The sequence below is a fragment of the Myotis yumanensis genome, unplaced genomic scaffold, assembly GCF_028538775.1.
Source record: "Myotis yumanensis isolate MYYU_CA2020_CCGP unplaced genomic scaffold, mMyoYum1.0.hap1 SCAF_22, whole genome shotgun sequence".
Taxonomy (NCBI): Eukaryota; Metazoa; Chordata; class Mammalia; order Chiroptera; family Vespertilionidae; genus Myotis; species Myotis yumanensis.
In genome coordinates this window covers 14,684,800-14,699,410 of record NW_027223773.1, presented here as the reverse complement: position 1 = coordinate 14,699,410, position 14,611 = coordinate 14,684,800, and positions in this window count along the sequence as shown.

The window sequence follows — 14,611 nt, the reverse complement described above, 5'->3', positions numbered from 1 at the left end:
TTGGGTGCCTTGTTAGTCAGAATCATTGTTTCAGCTGTAAGCAGCCTGACAGCAGAGACTGTGTGTGTGTGTGTGTGTGTGTGTGTGCGCACGTGCGTGCACGCGTATGTAGATTCTATTCTTTTTTCTTCTTTAAAAAAAAAAAAAAATATATATATATATATATATATATATATATATATATATATATATAATTGATTTCAGAAAGGATGGAAGAGGGAGAGAGAGATAGAAACATCCACGATGAGAGAGAATCATTGATGGGCTGCCTCCTGCAAGTCCCCAACTGGGGATCAAGCCCACAACCGGGGCATGTGCCCCTGACCGGAATCGAACCCGGGACCTTTCAGTTCACAGGCCGACACTCTATCCACGGAGCCAAACCGGCTAAGGCAAGATTCTATTCTTAATACAAGCATTCCTCATCCTGTGGCAAAAGGAAACCTTTTGCCAAATTTCGGCATTAGGAAATAAGGAAAGCAGGGAATTCAATCCCTAATAACTGCTGCCTCAGACGCTCAATCTCAGGCTCAGACATTCCTTTTCCCTCAGTTCAGTGGATTGACACTGCTGCGTTCACTGTGGCAGGGGAGGAGAGGCACGTGTCGCCTCCTGGCCCGAGGGCGGCAGGCGGGCAGCAGCTCTGCACAGCCTGGTTTTCGCTGTGACTGTCCCCCCGGCACCAGCACCAGCCTAGACCAGTGCAGAGGTCCCAGCCCCTAACCACTCACTGATTTCCCAATGACCTAGCCAGTGCCCGGGAACCAAAAGTTCCTGATCCAGAGGGCTCCCCAACTCCCAGACCCCTGCCTCTCCCTTAGACCCTCACACTGCCCCCCCCCCAGGCCTCAGCCCCACCCTCTCAACCCCACGGGGCAAAGGGAGACCCCCAACTTGCTCCCTGCTCTGCCAGACCCCCTGTTTGACTCCCTGTCCTAGCCTGTCTTCCCTTCACTCTACCTTCTCCAGAACTCATTGCCCCAAAATAGGATTCCTCACACAGGATCTCACTTCATAACCAACGTAGCTGGTATGTCTGTTTTTCAAATTGAGCACCACAGGCAATATGGGATCTAAATCACCTTTCACACCCACAGCTAATAATCGGTTGCCCCTAGAGAGGGTTGTTTTTAGCACCACAACAAAACCACTAAATTCCCCTGTGCCTGATCATGTATTTATCCCTGCATCATTCATTCATTCATTTACTCGCTCACTCATTCATGTATCCAGGTATTTAATCATTTATTTATTTTATTTTATTTTAAAAAATATGTTTTTATTGATTTCAGAGAGAGATAGAAACATCAATGATGAGACAGAACCATTGATCGGCTGCCTCCTGCACGTCCCCTACTGGGGATGGAGCTGGCAACCTGGGCATGTGCCCTGACTAGGAATCGAACCTGTGACCTCCTGGTTCATGGGCCAATGCTCAACCACTGAGCCACACTGGCCGGGCTAATCACTTATTTAAAAAGCATTTGTTAAACATCTGCCACCTGCCAAACAAGGAAGAGCACTGCTGTCCTCCAGAAGCTCACACCTAGTAGAGGAGTCAGAGGAATAAAGATAATTACGGTTATAAAACAATAAGGAAAAAGCAGGAATAGTGAAAAGCAAAGGGTATATTGGGAGCTCTGAAAAGTAATATCTCACCCACGTTGGAGGGGTTAGGGGAGACTTTGGACAAGGCTGGGGTAAGACCCAACTTATTGCTTGCTGTGAGGCTAATCTAGAATTAAGGCAGCAAGTGAAACCAAATTACATTTCAGAGAATCAAATTATAAGCCCATAAAGGTTCAGCCAACATGTGGAAAAAATTTATATTATGCCCCGGACCAACTACACCCAATCTCCAGCAGGCAGCTTCTTGCCGTGCGCACAAGGGGATGGTAGCAAGATGTTGGCTTGGGGTAGCTGTCGCGTCCTCGGGGATGTTTTGAGGACTCCAGGCCGACTTTCTCTGTCCTCGGCTCATTCACTGTTTTCAGAGCAGCTCTTCTGAGGAACCAGTGGGCAGGAGACTCAGCTGTTACCAGATGACCTCTGCAGCCAGAGAAGATGAACACAGACAGAGGGCAGGTTTGCATTTGACGCTGCCGACAGAACTGCATCCAGAATCTCGCGTCCAAACACGCTCTAAGGAGAAACATCAGCTATCCACATGGATCCAAGCCACAGGGCTGATCCGCTTAGCCTGCTGCTTCCTACAAATAGCAACAGAAGGAAAAAACCAGCTTCGAGTCAAAATGAGATCAACTCATCTGACCCACAAAAAAAATCTAATTAATTTACAATAAGACAATTATAGCAATTCCCATGGAATCAGCCAGGCTGGGCTTTGAACTGGTCCTGGGGAAAACCTGGAGGCCAAGTTGATTTTAAATTAGTGGCATAAACATTGGCATGTTTAGTTGGAGTTGGGTTCTTTCAAATGCATAAGAAAGGTCCCCAACATTTCTTACGAAAAGCTCTTGCATTTTCCCAATTTTTTGTCATTGCCAAGCCCCCCCCCCAACCCCCAAGGCAGGAAGGTGGCTTCGTTTTTGTATCCCCAGTGTGTAACGCCTAGAAAAAAAGAAAAATTTAATAAGTGCTGATGAATACATTTAAAATCCCAAATTTGGAGACAGGGTGAAGGGCTGGGGTGGAAATCATCCCATCTGGGTTGGCACAGGGCAGTGAACCCTGTACCCCACGACTGGCTCCAACCCCCTCCACCCAGAACAGAAGAGCAAGTACTAACTCCTGTTCAGAATGTCGATATTTCGAATCATGTTAATTGGCTGGGCAGGGCCTCTGGTTCCTGTTATGCCCAGATTTCAAGATCCCCAAGAAACCACATCAGGGAGCCAGCCAGTCCGATGCAAAAGCATAAGAATCTGTTATTCAAGCTAGCTTGAGCTCCCCGTCCACCAGACTCACCGACACAACGGCAAACCAAGTGGCTGAGAGAGAGAACCCCGCGCCGAGATGGGTTTTATAGCTGGGGTTGGAGTAAGGGGAGGAGAAAGGACTGTGCTCTGCCGATTGGCCAGGCGCAAGTCGATGTCTTATTCCTGGGTGTGGCTAGCAGAGTCTTAGACTTCCGGGAAGAAGCTCCTTGCCAAACACGTGGCCAAGGTAAGATGGAGGACGTAGCCCTTACCCTGGGGCAAGATGGAGGGCCTAGCCCTCGCCCTTTCAGTTCCGTGTCTCCCGATCGTGTGCAGCTCTGCTTGTCTGCCCTTGGACATGCGTGTCCACCCCGATGGAAAGCTCAGACGGAGGGGAAATGATGCCCATTTGAATGGCTTCATGGCACTCGAGTGGCTACTCAAAGCCGCTCTTCTGAATGGGGCCTTTGGGAGACCCCAACGAGTGACACCTTCCAAAGGGACTGAAACGCCAAAAACATAGCCCGTCTCCCTGGAAGAGAAGACTGAATGACATCACTGTGTTTTCAAAGCACAACACCACCATTTGGAATACAGTCCTCATTATCCTAGAAGCCCCTCCCTCGCTCCCTCCCTGCGGCCACAGCGCCCACTTCCCCAAAGGGGGCGAGTCTGAGGTGGGGGGGGGGGGGCGATGGCAATGAGGAGCTAGGCTGAGGTTCCCTACATGCGTGTAAAAGGCCGACATATAAACGGCACCCTTTTCCATGCTTCTACCCACCACCTCCAGGAACTCTCAGCAGTGACACGTGGGTGGGGCTTAGGGGCCAATGCACTCAGGCCTCTCCCCTAATGTAAACCAGCGTCAGAGAAAGATGGAATCAGGGCTGGGAGGGACTGGAGAGAGCAATTAAACACCCAGGCTTCGCCCTAGCTGGTTTGGCTCAGTGGATAGAGCCTCGGCCAGAGGACTGAAGGGTCCTGGGTTCGATTCCAGACAAGGGCATGTACCTCCCTGGCCCCCGGCGATCCCCAGCCCCAGGTGATCCCCAAGGCTACTAACTAATCCCTGTGTCTCTCTCACGTCGATGTTTCTCTCTCTTTCTTCCTCCCTTACATTCTCTCTAAAAATCAATGGAAAGCCCTAGCCGGTTTGGTTCAGTGGATAAAGGGCCCCAGGTTTGATTCCGGTCAAGGGCACACACATCAGTTGCAGGCTCCTCCCTGGCTCGGGCCTGGTCGGGGCTAAGGCAGGAGGCAACCAATCTACCTGTTTCTCTCACATCGATGTTTCTCTCTGTCTTTCCCTCTCGCTTCCACTCTCCATAAAAATCAATGGAAAAATATCCTCGGATGAGGATTAACAAAAACCTACACAGCTTCCTGTGCTCCGACCCCAGAGACTCTGATCCCAGTGGGCCTGGGCGGGGCCTGGGATTTATATATTTAACAAGAATTTAGGAGATGCTTGTCATCGGGAAAGTTCCAGACACACTGATTCTTATCTCACCACTGACTCTGATAGATAATGAGCTTGAGGCTAGAAAGTAACACTGACTTGGACAAGGTCACCCAGTAGGTTTGTGTTTAAGTCTAAGCCAAGCCACCAAGAGCCACTTCTTTTATTTCATCCCCAAACGACGCTGTATTGATCCTGTAATTAATTAGTCTCCTGGAAATGAAGCTTTTTCCTAAGCGGGTTGGTACATGGTCTTCAGGAAGCACACGGGCAGTGTTGCCACATGTCATCTGGTGCGGTTTAGCCCGTACGTGTGGCTGCCGGAGACCGAATGCCTCCCCGGGCAGCACCTGCCTCCGGGCTGTGCATAATTAAAGGTAATAAGAGCCAGTCCCCCAAGTGCAGAGGGGTTTGCAGGAAGAAAAGGGCAGCAGCGAAAGGAGTAAAGAAACAATTAGATGAACGTTAACAACAACAACAAGGATACTTTAACGTATTTCAATGTCTGTGTTATAATTCTTTTTCTAAATAATTTTTTTTATAAAGTCAGAGAGGTTCCGTAACTTTCCATGGCATTTTTATTCCCTACAGCATTCTTAAAAACTTAAAAAGCCCTAGCGCTAGGTTTGGCTCCATGGACAGAGCATCAGCCTGCGGACTGAAGGGTTCCAGGTTTGATCCCGGTCAAGGGCACATGCCCAGATTGTAGCCTGGATCCCCAGTAGGGAACGTGTAGGAGGCAGCCAATCAATGATTTTCTCTCTTATCATCAATGTTCCTATCTCTCTCTCCCTCTCCCTTCCTCTCTGAAATCAATAAAAATATATATTTAAAAAATTTTTTTAAAGATTTTTAATTGATTTTTAGAGAGAAGAAGGGAGAGGAAGGGAGAAACATTGACCGACTGCCTCCTGTACCAGGATCGAGCCCGCAACCCGGTCATGTGCTCTGACCCGGAATCTAACCGGCAACGCCTAACCAACTGAGCCACCCCGACCGGGGCTTAAACACTTTCTATGTATGTTTTCAGCTTCCTGACTCTTACCTTCTCCCTCCTTTCTCTCCTTAGGGATGCTCCAAACCCTACTTCATCACCCTTCCCTCCTGTCTCAGACGGTTCCTCCTCTGTCTCTTTCGCCAGCTTTTCTCTTCCACCTGCATCTTAACCTGGTTGCACACATAGGTCCCTCTTTCTTTGACTTTATATGCAAAGGTGGACAAGCGTAGGTTTGCCGTTGTTTGTATGGAGAAAATGTGTAGGTTGTGATTAGCACAATGGCTTTACTAACGCAAGAGACTGTCACGTGCAACTGTCAACCTCCTTTGCCCGCCCCTGCACTTCCCCTGGATGATTCCTCTCCTTCAGGCTTCAGCTTCCATCTGTAGGCTTAAGACCTCCAGCCCTGTGTCTCCGGCCCAGACACAGATTTCCAACCACCGGACACTCTGCCCGGATGCCCTCAGGCACCTGAAGCACAGCACGTTCCACCGGGAACTCTGTCCTCCAGCCAAACCTGCTCTCCCACCTACAGCATCACTGCCCTTGTGATTTGTGTCTCCAGACATTGTGCCTCTAGGGTTAAACTCCAGGGCCATCGTGGACTTCTTCCTCTTCTCCTTCTTCTCCTCCTCCTCCTCCTCCTCCTCCTCCTCCTTCTTTTTCTCCTTTTTCTTCTTTTCCTCTCTCTCTCTCTTTTTGGTTTGTTTAATATATTTTTTATTGATTTCTGAGAGGGAGAGAGAGAGAGAAACATCAATGATGAGAGAGAATCATGGATCGGCTGCCTCCTGCACGCCCCACACTGGGGATGGAGCCCACAACCTGGGCATGTGCTCTGATCGGGAATTGAACCATGACCTCCTGGTTCATAGGTCGATGCTCAACCACTGAGCTACACCAGCCGAGCTTCCACTCTCTCTCTCTCTCATTGAATAAATCCACTCTACAATTCTGTTAATCCAGCTCAGAAGTCGTTCTTGAGGGCAACCAAGCCACCATTCCTTGTCATCTCAGAGGCAAGTCTCTGAACCGTTTCCCGGCCCCGGCCTCGGCCTGCTCAGCTCCAACTGCTCTGTGTGAAGAGTCACCTTCCCTCTGAGAAGCTGGTTGTCTCTCTTGTTTGGCCCCCCTTGCCTGTAAGGTGAAGCTGGGGTTTCTTAAAGTGGCATAGAGCTTTGCTTATCGTTGGCCTAATCTCTCACCACTCCCAACCTATGCACCCGCTGGCCAAGTGAATTTGTTATTCCTCCAACCTGCAGGCCCTCCTGTGACTGTGTCTTCACATACACTGTTCTCTGAGCCTGGGATCCCCTGTCACCCCCATGCTTCTTTCATTGTCTGGGAACTCCTCCTGGTCCACCAGATCTCAGTTCCAGCATCGCCCCTCTGAGAGCCTTCTCTGAGACCTGGGGCAGGGAACCTGTTCTGCCTCAGAGGCACTTTGCTTGAATTTCAGGTTCTCTTCCGTGTTGGAATTCTTCACTTCACTGCCAGTTAAGATGCTCAAGGGCAGCACTGGCTTTTATCTGTTTTGGCATCTGCAGCCCATAGAGGCTGATCAGTAAAGGGTGGGGGGGGGGGGGGGGGGGGAGGGGGATGTGACAATAAAACCAGGTATTTCTAACTAAAAACACTTTTAATAGCTTTACCGAGATCTACATCACATACCATATGATTCATTCGTGTAACGTATATAATTTAATGGCTTTTTAGTAAGTTCATGGAGTTGTGCAATCATCACCCCAATCTAATTTTAGACATTTTTGTCACCTCAGAAATAAACCTCATATATTTTAGCTAGCCCTTCCCCAACTACGGTCCTTCTTTTACCCCCCACCCCCAGCCCTAGGATACAACAAATCTACTTTTTATATAAATGTGCCTAGACTGGAAGTTTCCTATAAATGGAATGATATATGGTCTTTTGTGACTGTTTTATTCACTTAGCATAATGTTTTCAAGACTCATCCATGTGTGTATCAATATTTCATTCCTTTGTTATGGCTGAATAATGTCCCATTGTATGGATATACCACATTTATTTATTCAATCATCAGTTGATGACCTTTTGAGTTATTTCAACACTTTGGCTATTATGAAAAAATAGAGGCCGGGTGCACAAAAATTTGTGCACTCAGGGGGGTCCCTCAGCCCGCCCTGTGCCCTCTCGCAGTCTGGGACCCCTCGGGGGATGACCACCTGCTGCCTTAGGCCCACTCCCTGAGGGGATTAGGCCTAAGCTGGCAGTCAGACATCCCTCTGGCAGCCCAGGAGCCCTCGGGGGATGTCCACTTGCCAGCAGGGAGCAGGCCTAAGCGCTGCTGAGGAGGTGGGAGAGGCTCCTGTCACCACCGCTGTGCTGACAGCCATCAGCTTGGCTTGTGGTTGAGCAGAGCTCCCCTTGTGGGAGCGCACTGACCACCAGGGGGAAGCTCCTGCATTGAGCATCTGCCCCCTGGTGGTCAGTGTGTGTCATAGTGACCAGTCATTCCCAGTTATTCTGCTGTTAGGGTCAGTTTGCATATTACTCTTTTATTATATAGGATAGAGGCCTGGTGCATGGGTGAGGGCTGGCTGGTTTGCCCTGAAGGGTGTCCCAGATCAGGGTGAGGGTCCTGCGTGGCCAAGCTGGGTGAGGGGCTGATGGCTGTTTTCAGGCTGGCCACACCCCCTTCAGGGTGGGGGTCCCTACTGGGGTGCCTGGCCAGCCTGGGTGAGGGGCTGAGGGCTGTTTTCAGGCTGTCCATGCCCCCTGGTGAACCAAGCTCCCAGCCTCTCCTTTTTTTTTTCTTTCTTTTTTTCAGTGCCTCCTTGACCAGAGGCCAGGGCAGCCGGAAGCAGGTATCTGGGATTTATTTATCTTCTATAATTGAAACTTTGTAGCCTTGAGCGGAGCCCAAGGCTGGCCAGGGCATGCTGGAAGCTTGGCTTCCTCCATTGCCAGGGGCAACCCAAGCCTCCTGCTTGCTCCAGCTCCGTGACCACCGCCATCTTAGTTGGGTTAATTTGCATACTCGCTCCTGATTGGCTGGTGGGCATGGCTTGTGGGTGTAGCTTGTGGGTGATGTTTAATTTGCATCTTTCTCTTTTATTAGTGTAGATGGTACTTTAAATATTCATATACAAGTTTTTGTGTGGACCTGTGTTTTAATTTCTCTTGGGTGATTACTCTGGGGGTGGAATTGCTGAGTCGTATGGTAACTCTATGTTTAACCTTTGGAAGGAACTGCCAAAGTGTTTTTCAAAGTGTCTGCACTATTTCACATTCCCACCAGCAATATATGAGGGTTCTAATTGCTTTAAATCCTCACTGACACATGTTATTGTCCTTCTTTCTGCTTATAGCCATCTCGGTGAGTGTGAAGTGATATCTCATTGTGGTTTTGATTTGTATTCCTTTAATAACTAACCATTTTTAGCATCTTTTCCTGTGCTTGTTGGCCTTCATATATCTTTTTGGGACAAGTGTCTATTCAAATCCTTTGCCCATTTTCAAACTGCATTATTTATCTTTTTATTGTTGGGTTGTAAGAGTTCTTTACTAAATATACTGAATATGTTTCTTATCAGATGTATAATTTACAAAAATTTTCTCTCTGTGGATTTTTTTTTCCACTTTCTTGATGGTGTTTTTTGAAGCACAAGGGTTTTTAATTTTGATGAAGTTTGACTTACATATATTTTTCTTTTGTCACTGTGCTTTAGTATCATATTGAAAAATCCAAGGTCATAAAGATGTACCACTATATTTTCTTCTAAGAGTTGTGTATTGTTAGATCTTACATTTAATTCTATGACCCATTTTCAGTTCATTTTTGTGAATGGTGTGAGGTAGGGTCCAACTTCATTCTTTTGCATGTGAATATGCAGTTGTCCCAGCACAATTTGTGAAAAGAACTATTCTTTCTTCACTAAATTGTCTTGGTATTCTTGCAAAACCCACTGTCCATAAATGTAAGAGTGTATTTGGGGTCTCTCAATGTTATCTGTTGAGTTATATGTCTATTCTTATGCCAATACTATTTTAAACTTTTTATCTTAATTATGGATTGAAAGATGTTGTTCCTGTTAATAATTAAATTGGAGGCAATAAAATTTGAAGCTCAGGAGGTCTCCTAAAATGACACGAAGGTCAAGGTCCTGGGAGAAATCTTGCCCAAGAAGGCAATGGCTTCACTGCTGAAGATCTACTCTGGCTTCTTGCTGGTGGTGGAGTCATGCACGGGTCACCATTCTTTGGAACTGGTACAGCCTTGCTCAGCAGGCTTCCTCTCTGCAAACAGTCCCACTGAAACCTTCCATTCTTCTCTTGCTTCCAAACAAGCCCCACCCTGTCCCAACCATACTCTCTCCCTCACCCTAAGATTCCTCCTGTGAGTTTCCCACTATGTTAGGTGCCGTTTATAGCAATGTGTAATTCATTTTTTAAAAATATATATTTATTGAGCATCTTGGGGAATACAGTAGTAAATAACACAGAAAAACCCTTGCTCTCTAAGAACTTAAATTTTAAAGTGCAAATAAGAAAAAGCAAAACCAAACAAACAAACAAACAAAACAAGTGATAAATTCCAGATAGTGATAAATGTTATGAAGGAATGAAGAGAGCCCTGGCCAGTGTGGCTCAGTTGGTTGGGCATAGTCCCATGCACCAAATGGTGGCTGGTTTGATTCCTGGTCAGGACACCTGCCCGGGTTTCAGGGTCAATCCCCAGCAGGAGGTGTGCGATGCAGGAGAGCAGGAGGCAGCTAATTGATGTCTCTCCTCCTCCTCCTTCTCCTCCTCCTCCTTCTCCTCCTCCTCCCCTCTCCATTCTTCTCTCTCTCTAAAATCAATTTTAAAAAACACATTAAAAATAAAATGAAGAGAGATAACAGGATCACAAGTGCAAGAGGGTCCTATTTTAGATAGCCCGGTCCGATTGAGACTCCCTGGGACAGTGGTTCTCAACCTTCCTGATGCCGCGACCCTTTAATACAGTTCCTCATGTTGTGGTGACTCCCAACCATAAAACTATTTTCGTGGCTACTTCATAACTGTAATTTTTCTACTGTTATGAATCGTCATGTAAATATCTGATATGCAGGATGTATTTTCATGGTTACAAATTGAACATAATTAAAGCATAGTGGTTAATTACAAAAACAATATGTAATTATATATGTGTTTTCCGATGGTCTTAGGCGACCCCTGTGAAAGGGTCGTTCGACCCCCAAAGGGGTCGCGACCCCCAGGTTGAGAACCGCTGCCCTTGGAGGTGGTACTGAGCAGACTCCCAAGGGTTGAGTAGCGAGTTGTGATCTCTGAGGGGAGTAATCCAGGCAGAGGTGAGAGCAAGGGCAAGGCTTCCAAAGACGGTAAAGGGAGCAGCAGGAAAGCAAATGTGGCTGGAGAGACTGACCAGGGAGAGGAGGACACAAGATTGCGATCAAAGAAGCAGCCGAAAGTGAGATCCTGCAGGGCTTGGTAACCAGGATTAGGAATTTAGATTTTATCTAAATGGAAGGGAAAACCCTTGGAGAGTTTTAAGCCGGGGAGTGATATAAGATCACTTTCCTTGAAGAAAAGAGATGAATACCCTTGTGACCTTGAATTAGACAAAGATCACTTACAATATACAAAAGCTTGACACATAAGAGAATATGTTGAAACACTGGACTTTGCCCTGGTCGGTGTGGCTCAGATGGTTGAGCATCGAAGTCGCAAGTTTGATTCCCAGTCAAGGCACATGCCCAGGTTGCAGGCTCAGTTCCCAGCAGGGCATGTGCAGAGCAGCCCATCGATGTTTCTCTCTCATTGGTGTTTCAGTCTCTCCCTCCCTTCCTTCCTCTCTAAAATCAATAAAAACATATATTTTTTTTAAAAAAAAGAAAAATTGGACTTCATAAAAATTAAAGAAGTCTGTTCTCTGAGAAACACTGTTTAGAGAATGAAAAGACAGTTCCACATGGAAGGAGCATGAAAAGTCGCCACTCCATCCGAACAACAAGTAGGAAGCTGCACACACTGAAAAATCAACCCCTCTTCTCAGATCCCTAAGAAAAGTCAGGTCACAGGGCAAACTGCTGCCCACAGAATTGGAGAGACGGACAGATGAATGCAGAGAATCACAACCGACCGGCGCAGGAACCCGTGAGCCAAACCTCCCTGGGAGCCAGTGCCAGATGGAGCAACCTGAACTGTAATTGTCAAATTACCGAGGCTCCGTGCGAACAAGTCTGAGAGATAAAAACTCCAGGGAGACCCAATCACAGGGAGGACCCTGCATTTTTGTGAGCTTTGCCTCCAAGAGCTTAACCAGGTGCTCAGTGAATAGCAGAGAAAAATCTCCCTGTGCTTCTGGCAGGGGAGGGAAAAAGAAATTGTGAAATAACACAGAGCAATCTGTTCTCCTTAACAAGGTCTAACTCAGGATCCCCCGGAGAAGGTGCAAGGAGAGCCTCACCTGCTGGGTACTATCACAGCCTCACTGACCTTGGAGAAGGGCAATACCTAACTCTACCCTGTTCTAGCCATCCTGTCTCACCTTAGGGGGAGGGAGGGAAATGACCAGCACTTGTGAAGCTCAAGGGGCACAACCTCCCTAAAGGCCTAAGAACTAACCTGCCAGTGTGGCTCAGTGGTTGAACATCAACCTATGAACCAGGAGGTCACTGTTAGAGTCCCAGTCAGGGCACATGCCCGGGTTGCAGGCTCAATCCCCAGATTGGGGCGTGCAGGAGGCAGCCAATCAATGATTCTCTCTCATCATTGATGTTTCTCTCTCTCTCTCTCTCTTTCTCTCTCTCTCTCTCTCTCTTCCTTCCTCTCTGAAATAAATAAAAATTTATTTTAAAAAAACCAAATAGATTATATTTTTAAAAGAACTTCAGTCAATATTTATTAACTTTTCAAAAACAGAAAGCACCAGGACCAGATTGGTTCACGGTGAATTCTACTAAACATTTAAGGAATAAATTATTCCAGTTCTCTATAATCTCTTTCAGAAGAAAGAGACAGAGGGAATACCTACTAACTCATTCTGATGAGGCCAGCATTTCCCTAATACTAAAATCATTAATAAAAACACTAGAGGCCCAGTGCACAAATTCATACACGGGTGGGGTCCTGCCGCCCAATCAGGCTGGGCCAGGCCGGAGGAGGGGCCACAGGCAGTCCTGATCAGGGTGGGGGAGGGCGATGGGGAGGGTCCGGCTGAGGGGAGGGACCATGGGTGGTTGGCCGGCTGGCCCCTCCTCTTGGTCGAACTCCCGGTCAAGGGGACAATTTACATATTAACCCTTTTATGATATAGGATTATAAGAAAACTACAGACCAATATCTCTCATGAACATAGATGTAAAAAATCCTTAACAAAATATTAGCAAACTAAATTTAACAATACATAAAAAAATTAGGTACCACAAGTGAGATTTACCCAGGTGTGCAAGGCTGGTTCTACATTTGAAAATCAATTATGCAATCTATTATATCAACAGGCTAAAGAGGAAAAATAACATAATGATATCAATAGATGCAGAAAAAGCATTTGACAAAATATAACACCCATTCATATAAAAACTCTCAGTAAACTAGGAAGAGAGGGGAACTTCCTCAACTTGATTAAAAAAAAAAATCTACAAAAAACCCTACAGATAAAAAATACTTAACGGTGAGAAACGCAAAGTTTTTCCATTAAGATCAGAAACGAGACAAGGATGTCATAATACACCTGTCCAAAACTATAGGATGCACAGCTCCAACACTGAACCCAAAGGCAGACTATGGACTTTGGGTGACATGATGTCCGTGTAGGTTCATCAACTGTAACAAATATTCCCCTCTGGTGGGGGATGTGGACATGGGGGCGCCTGTGCATGTGTTAGGGCTGGAGGATATGGGAAATCTCTGATTCTTCTGCTCAATTTTGCTATGAATCTAAAACTAAAAATAGTTTTGCTTTGTTTTGTTTTAAAGGCAAGGCATAAACAGAGAAAATATTTTCAAAGTACATATCCAACAGAAGACTTCCATTCAGACCATTAAAACACCTTTCTAAATTCAACAGCTAGAAAACAAACAATCCAATTAGAAAACAGCAAAAGACTTGAACTCTTCGCTAAAGAGGGTATGTGGATATTTAACACCTTGTGGCCATTAGGGAAAAGCAAATTAAAACCACAATAGATCTCATTACACACCTACAACACCAGCTAAAATTAAAAATGTCAGTACAAATGCTGGGGAGATTAGGAAGAAACTGATCTCTCTTACATTGCTGGTGAGAATGTGAAAGTACAACCACTGGAAACAGTTTGGCAGATCCTTATGAAGTTCAACATAGACTTACCGTACACCTCCACCATGCCACGGCTGAGTATTTGCCAAGAGAAATGAAAATCGGTATTCACTCAAAATACATATTTGAATGTTTATAGCAGCTCTATCTATAACCACCCCAAACTGGAAACCACCTAAATGCCTTTCGATGGGTGAATGGATCCACAAATGGTGGTACATCCATCCGTACCATGGAATACTACTGAGCAATAAAAAGAATGAAGCCCTAACCGGTTTGGCTCAGTGGATAGAGTGTCGGCCTGCGGACTCAAGGGTCCCAGGTTCGATTCCGGTCAAGGGCATGTGCCTTGGTTTCGGGCACATCCCCACTGGGGAATGTGCAGGAGGCAGCTGATCGATGTTTCTCTCTCATCGATGTTTCTAACTCTCTATCCCTCTCCCTTCCTCTCAGTAAAAAATCAATAAAATATATTTAAAAAAAAAAACAAAACAAAAAACGAATGAACTCTTGCCCTGGCTGGTTTGGCTCAGTGGATAGAGCATCAGCCTGAGGATGGAAGAGTCCCGGGTTGGATTCCTGTCAAGGGCATGTACCTTGGTTGCAGGCTCCTCCCCGGCCTGAGTCCTGGTCGGGGCTCCTGCAGGAGGGAACCAATCGATGTGTTTCTCTCACATCGATGTTTCTCTCTGTCTTTCCCTCTCTCTTCCATTCTCTCTAAAAAAATTAATGGAAAAATATCCTTGGGTGAGGATTAACAAAAACAAACAAAAAAGAAATAAAAATGATTGTTTTAAAAAAAGAATGAACTCTTGAAACACACTGTGACATGAATGAATCTCAAATAAACTCTGATCCGTGAAAGGACCAGAGAGGCTACACACTGTGAGATTTGTTTATAGAACATGCTGGAAGAGGCCAAACTACAGGGACAGAACGTAGATCAGCGACTGTAGGGGCTGGAGGTGGGAGGAAGGATTGACTACAAAGTAGT